Source organism: Rhagoletis zephyria, unplaced genomic scaffold (genome assembly GCF_001687245.7).
Source record: "Rhagoletis zephyria isolate East Lansing unplaced genomic scaffold, Rhagoletis_zephyria_1.1 Rzeph_scaffold_04553, whole genome shotgun sequence".
NCBI classification, from domain to species: Eukaryota; Metazoa; Arthropoda; class Insecta; order Diptera; family Tephritidae; genus Rhagoletis; species Rhagoletis zephyria.
Window position 1 is genome coordinate 42,284 of NW_016161636.1, and position 7,353 is coordinate 49,636.

A 7,353-nucleotide genomic window follows, 5' to 3' on the forward strand; every position below is an offset into this window, starting at 1 on the left:
ATAATTTAGTGTAGGTTGTAGGTACGGTCGAGTACAATATGAAAATATGCCTCACAGGGGGGGATGGAATTTTGACCGCGTGAATTAAGGCCGCCTTCTTATTTTTTGATCGTTTTTGATTTGCAGAATTAAATTATCCGCATCAAATCACAAATAAATTTTATTTTTCATTTGGTCGACAAATTAAACCACAAAATAAGAAAGGTGTTATTTATCTGCAAGAGGTGTTTCACGCCCCTCTTCTTCGGCAACACATATGTAAAGGAGAATTCTACTTAGTGAGAGTTATAATCCCTAACCGCGACCGCTTTACAGAGTCACAACTCAAAATGATACGTTCGTCAGAAAATGTGAAAAACTGTTTCAGTTGTGATTTTTTTGAAGACGGTTTGCGATATGTATATCAAATCAAAGCTAATAACTTGTACTTTTTAAACGGTATAAATTTCCTTAGCATTCATTATGCATTTCTTTCTAAAACGGTTATTTATGAAAACGATTTTTTGTTGGTTTTTTTTTTTTGTATTTTTTGCTTATGCCCGCTCGGCCTACTTTTATTTTTAGATCGCGGCGTAATTTCACTTGGCAAAATGAATTAAGCTCGTGCGGCCTAGTTTCATTTTTGTACCGCGGTCTTAATACACGCGGCCATAATTCACGGAGCCGCTTCACACAGTTCCTGATTCCTCCATCTTTATTTTATTAAGAAAAAAACTCGAAATTTTCGTACATCATGCACATATGTATTTATTAGCAGCTTGACTATTTTTCATCCGATTTTAAAAGTCGAAAATGTTTCGAAAGGAGGATTAGGTATAGACTTAGCTTGTTGGGAGTTTTCATCGGGTAAAATTATTTATTTTTTCTTGATTTTTCAATTTTGACCATCGCAATTTCATAAACTTCCATAAAAGGTATAGTATTTATCTAAAAGTACATTCATTTTTTTAATAAATTGATACAAGAATTGAAAAGTAGAGACCTCACTGGACGAACAAAAGTCACGTTCCACAAATCTCTCAGCATACCTGAACTTTTAAATGGCGCAAATACGTGGACGATATAGAACAACAAAGGCTTTGGGGCTTTCGAGAGAACTATACACCAAAAAGGTCAATTGAAGACGAACTTGTCTACGCTTGGGATGAAGAACTTGCTTAAGTTTGTAATAGAGCCGGAAAATTTACGACGGTTTTAGCTCTCGGCCTAAATGAGTAGAAGGTGAGTCGGTATACGACAAAATATAATATAATTATTTTTGAATTATGTAAATAATTGATTTTCTCTTTTAATAGGTTTCAAATACAGTACTGTTCATATCAAAGTCAACATTTAAAGAAAAGCAGTCGTTTTATTGCTCAAAGTTATTTGTTTGTTAAATAATGGAGGGATTTTTATAAAAATATGCTTGCTTATTGAAGATTTGCAGTATGTTCTACGAATTTAGTTTCGGATGTATTTCGTGATTATTATTTTTTTGTTGCCCCGTGTAATTAACAATTCAACGCTAAAAGCAAACTAAAACATATTAATTTGTGTGCAAACAAATTTTAATTAGTAAAAAACAAAAAATTGTATTTTGAACAACGTGGCGTATGAGTAACCCAAAATAATGTAAGGAACACTCTCAAATCAATAAACTAATTTATTTAAAGTGATAGTATTTTTCTGACCTCTACTGTATAGCCAGCCTGTTTTACAACAAGTCGTTTTAGAGCTCTGAAATGTGCAGTTCATTCAACTAAATTCACAATATTAATAAAAGGCATTGAAATTTGTCCATACACGTGTCGTTGCTATGTATTTACATACGTACATATGTATGTACATCTGTATGTGAATAAGTGTCGTTCGATGTACAGAGGTGTCAACATTTTATTTTTCCAACGCCACTAACTGTCAGTTTTTTAAATTTATAATGGGCGGACTAAAATTATACTTAAATAATACATGCTAAATTGTACATATGTATTTATGTGCATACATATACATACAGATTTATATATGTATGTATATAAAGATTGACATATGTATGTATATACAGTCAGTCAATAAAGTTTAGGTACAGCGAATTTTTTACAATACGGGCAACCATTTTTTAAATGTTTTATTTTTTGATAATTTTTTATAAAAATATGGTCAAATCTACAACAAAAAACCCAAAAATCAGGGTTCCAAACCTTATGCAAAATTAAAGAAAATTCCGCAAAATTTCATTCAAATATGGCCCTTTTTACTTACGCTCTCTAGAAAGAAGTTGAGTATGCAGTTTTTTAGCCCATGCAATTTTAGTGTAACAAAGTGCAAGTTTGTGGTGGCTAGGACTTACCATTGATTTTTAGGAATTTTTTTGTTGAAGGTGTCGCTCATTTTCTCCATATAAAATAAAGTTTGATAATTTTTTTATATGGAAAAAATGTCCGACACCTTCAACAAAAAAAAATTCCTAAAAATCAATGGTAAGTCCTAGCCACCACAAACTTGCACTTCGTTATACTAAAATTCAATGGGCTAATAAAAAACTGCATACTCAAATTTTGTCTAGAGAGCGTAAATAAAAAGCGCAATATTTGAATGAAATTTTGCAGATTTTTCTTTAATTTTGCACAAGGTTTGGAACTTTGATTTTTAGGGTTTTTGTTGTAGAATTAACCATATTTTTATAAAAAATTAGTGAAAAATAAAATATTTAAAAAATAGTTGCCCGTATTGTAAAAAATTCGCTGTACCTAAACTTTATTGACTGACTGTACATATGTACGTATTTTTTTAATTGTATGCTGTTTATAAAAAAACATCAAGAATAGAAAAATCATTTCTATTTAAAACAAAACTTCCGACAAGTGTTTATTAACCGACTAAAAATAAAGGAGGTGGTTATCAATTTGTCGGAACATTTTTTTTTGTATGTACATATGTCACTCTGGGTTATGTGAATGGAAAAGGTGGTACCGCAACGGAGGTCCCGATAATTAGATCTTGGATAAACTCACGGTGCTCCTAAATTTTTATATTAGCATTAAAGTGAGTTGTCTTTTTTGCTTAAAAACATTTGTTTTCATTAAGATTCTAAGAAAGAATGTAAAACCCTTCCAATTAAATAACTGGATCTAAATTATCAATATTTACTACTACGTAAACCTAATATAGAAAGGCCCTATCTAAAATTTTGGTTTCTTTAGAGTTGTTATACAACTTTATAAAGAGTCAAGTTCTTCAGCTACGATTCTTTTCATAACATACCCTGGTTTTTAATAAACATAAACATGAAAACTAATTTTTTTGTTTGAAATTCGATTAAGTCTTTAGTGAGTAATCTACCGACTTGTGTACAGAGCTGGGTTGCGGTACAATATGAGTTAGGACCTTTCTCTATTAAGGGAACAATATGTGGTTGAGGCGACTTATAACACATTGGTCCTCATGCATAAACAGTGAGCTTAAGCTCAGACTCAATTTTTGATATGAGTTCAAGCTCAAGAATTCGTACTGAAACTCGAGTCTGAGCTTAAGCTCACTTCTTATGCATGAGGTCCATTGTGCAACTATATTTTAATTTTTGCGCTTCCTTGACTCTTCCGCATGAGAGCTTGTGGTATATTTTCCAATGCCAAATATATTGAAAAGATTTAAATTATTAGCAACATTAATGCGAAAATAATAATCATCATACCTTTTAGAAATTTTATATTTAATGGTGAGGTCCTTGACTGCTTTATTATTTTTCGCAAACTCAATGAAAATTGTGCGGTATTGTGACCCTTTTTCAACTTAATTTTTTTTTTCTATATTACTTTTATGCAGTTTTTAAATTTATTATAAGAGTTTAAAATTTGGTTTTCCACTTAGTTTAAAATCTGGTTTTATGAGTTTAGTTAGAGAATGAACTTTATTTTAATTGAAAATTCTTTAAAATAAATAAATAAACATAAGTGGCAAACAATATCATTTTGATTTTTTTTTTATATTGCAGCGATGTGCGATTAATCGATTAAATATTCGTTTATTTAATCATTATACTTATTAATTAAAATATGTGATTAATCAGATCCTGAGTAATTACTGTTTTTCTTTTTTTCAATTCTCTCGAATTTGCTTTCAAAGCGTTAACAAAAATATACAAACGAGCACTTTACTATGTCGCTCCTTGAAGTAAAAAACTACATATACACATAACTACATACAGTAACTCAAACAAATGACCACTTTTTGATTTTTTTTAGGTTTTACAAGCTTTGACCAAAGCCATAGAAATCATAGTTTCAAAATTTATATGAAATTTAGGAAAATTCAACAAATTTTCATCAAAATTTTAACTTTTTAATTTGAATCTATAGAACATTTTGTTTCAATAGTGTTTTTAATGCAATTTTGCCAACAGCAGTGTTTTCTGCATACACTTGCAGCCAGAACTCTCTTGGCTCCCTTCGTAGTATTTAAAATTCAAAGTGCTGCCTGCACTAATGTCCAGAAGGTTATCAAAAGCTTAATTTGTCGTCTCAGTAGGTTTCTTTTTCGGGTCACATAAAAACGGGTTTTTGTTATCCAGCTGTAGACATCTTCAGAGTCAATGTTGGGAAAATATTCGACAATCGTTTTTTCTAAACCTTCCAAGTTAACGTTGGTAATGCGCGTTAACGCTTAGAAAATAACTCTTACAGTCAATTTCACGAAAGCAATTTAAGTGAAAAATTATTTTAATTTTTTGAGTTTTATATGGAAATTGACAGAAAGTAAAAAATCATTTTTCATTTAAATTGCTGGTGAAACCGGCTGTTAGCTATTTTCTTTGTTTTACTTTGTTTATTTGTGGGGTTTTCATGCAAATTTCTAGAAATTCTAAAATATACCTACATGTCACCAATAAAAAATCTCTGTTATCTTCGCAGCGTCATCCAATACAGGTTTCAAATCTAGTGGCGGCATCTTCTCCTAGTCGCCAGCGAAAATATCGACGGATCAGAAAAATTGAAAAATATTTAAAGTTGTGACTGATGAGACATCTCCTTTTGACTGGTGTAAAGTAAATGTGCGCGAAAAAATTACAACTCCTTTTGATTTTTTTTTTTTAATATTTTCCCAAAGGTTAATGAAATGTAGTCATTTAAAAAGAGGCTACTACTAAAATAGGGATAATTAGGGCATATTTAAATTTATGTCGTTATCCGCTTTTCAATGCAGTCCTTAACAATAACTTGCATTGAAAAGGTTGGCATATCGATGGTCCTCTGCAATAACGACATAACTCAAAATTTCATGCACATATCACATCGACAATATCACTTTTTCTGCGAATACCACCTGGCTTGGCTTGATTTGAAAATAACTTCTTTTTATCGTATTTCGCTCCACACCCTTTGCTGCTTTGACGGTTGAGAGGTCGCACATCCTTATTAACAGGCATATGTGTGTATAAATGTAAGGCTTATAAATAAGTAGATATTTAATTTGAATGTATAAACTGCACTAATAATAATTTCCAATATGAACATGCCAATAAGTTGTGTAATGTCTTGTAATGTGTAGTCAATTAAGTAGTCATTCCATTACGTGCTTAAAAGTAATTAATTTCATTCTTATTGATATTGTTTGTATTCATGCATATATATTTACTTACTTACATATGTACCAATATTTGTATTGTATTGTATATCACAATTATTCCTCTTCTCTTTCTTAAAAACTTTTATACTTCTTTTGTTTGTTTTTTCTCTTTCTAATTTTAGATTGTGTTTTATTGCATATTTTGGTTGGTTGGTGGTTTGTTTTTGGTTGATAAACATTTGTTGCAAGCATTTGGGCCAATGCAAGAAAATAATGTATCGTAGTTCATATCTACAACCTTTTTGTTTGGGAATTTACACAGAGTTGCAACTACAATACTACTACTAAACCCACAGTCTCATGTGTGTGTGAGTGCTGTTTGCTATGCATTTTGGCGCTGGGAATCATGCGGGCGAACACGCACAATCAGCTGGCGTAACGAAATTTTACCACATACTACTACATATCTAATATTTATAAACATACATACATGTGTACATACATTTAATTTGTACTGGATATAAGTAGTAGGCAATAATCCGAATTAACTTATTGATTGCTATTACCGTCAACCTAATATGCAGGACATGCATATAGACTTCCTTAACATAGTATGAAATTCTCCTATATACATAAATATATAAAAAAAACTTAAATTGTATCTTTACGTACTGTATCTACAACTATTAACTACCACAACCACTTGCAATTTATGTATGTTTAGTGTCATCTGCTATTAATACTTACTCGTATTTTGTACACATCTTTACTTACATACGTACTTGCATACATACATACATACATACATAAAATATATCCCATTCTGTGTATTCTTGCATAATCTTTTATAAAGTATATAAGTGCAGATATGTAATTAGTAGTGAGCACATATTTGGTTGTGAGTAGGTGTGCGTTGAGTGGATCTTTAAAAAAGTATACAGTTTTAAGGCTGGTATGCAGCTCTCAAGAAATCGGTCAAGAAAAATTTGCCATTATTTCGTGTGTGTATCCAAGGAATTTTGACATTTTTGATACTTCACAGCCTGTTGCCTCACTCTTTCCTCAAGAAATAATGGAACGGGCATATATTTCTGTTGCAAACCTGGGTTGCCTTGTGCTCTTTTTTCACAAAAAACCTTTAGAAAACCGTAGTAAAAAGCGTAGCAAATTTCTTAAGAACTGCGTACTGTGTGAAGGAAATTTGACTCAAGAAAATTTCTTAGCCATTTCTTGTACGTCATTTTGTATGGAATTTTAGCTTTTCTTGAGAACTGCATACAGGCCTTTAAGGTGTACCTTCCCTAACGGATAAAATATATATACCGTCTTGCTGAGAAAATTATTCTGATTAAAGTAACGAAATGTCCTATATATCTCTGAATTTGACGTGGAATATTTTTTAACAAACACAATTAGAGCATTTCTGAAGATATCACTGACGGTGTTTGTTTATGGTTCATCGTATCAAGATGGAGAAAATATCGTTTCATAGAACTTTTCTAATTAATTGCAGTGGAAAGTATTACTCTACAAGTTATAATTATCGCATAATTATTTGTTGAAATGTTTGGCCGAGTTTCTCCTCCTTTACTCCAACTTTACGTCGCCTCCAAATGGCCAATGGTTTCATTATAAGCTTTTTTAAATTTTAAGAAGTAAATTGTGCATAAATAGCTCTACCTTCTGCCTTTGATAATCTGGATGGCATTGCATTTAAAAAAAAAATAGCCGTAACCATTAAGCACAACAGGCAACTAATCCTGGGTCGAGCTGTCATTTTACTGCGAAATGGAAAATTAAAAAAAAAAA

The 7,353-nt window shown here is 31.3% G+C and overlaps 1 long non-coding RNA gene across 2 annotated transcripts in view; it reads left to right on the top strand.

Annotated features, from left to right (window-relative positions):
- Nucleotides 1-6,552, top strand: part of LOC108370892 (uncharacterized) — a 42,121-nt gene extending 35,569 nt beyond the window's left edge. For both annotated transcript variants that reach the window (XR_001848689.1, XR_001848688.1), the window contains exon 4: nucleotides 5,727-6,552. This is a non-coding gene — a long non-coding RNA (uncharacterized LOC108370892). The remainder of the gene's footprint in view (nucleotides 1-5,726) is intronic.
- The last annotated feature ends 801 nt before the right edge of the window (nucleotides 6,553-7,353 follow it).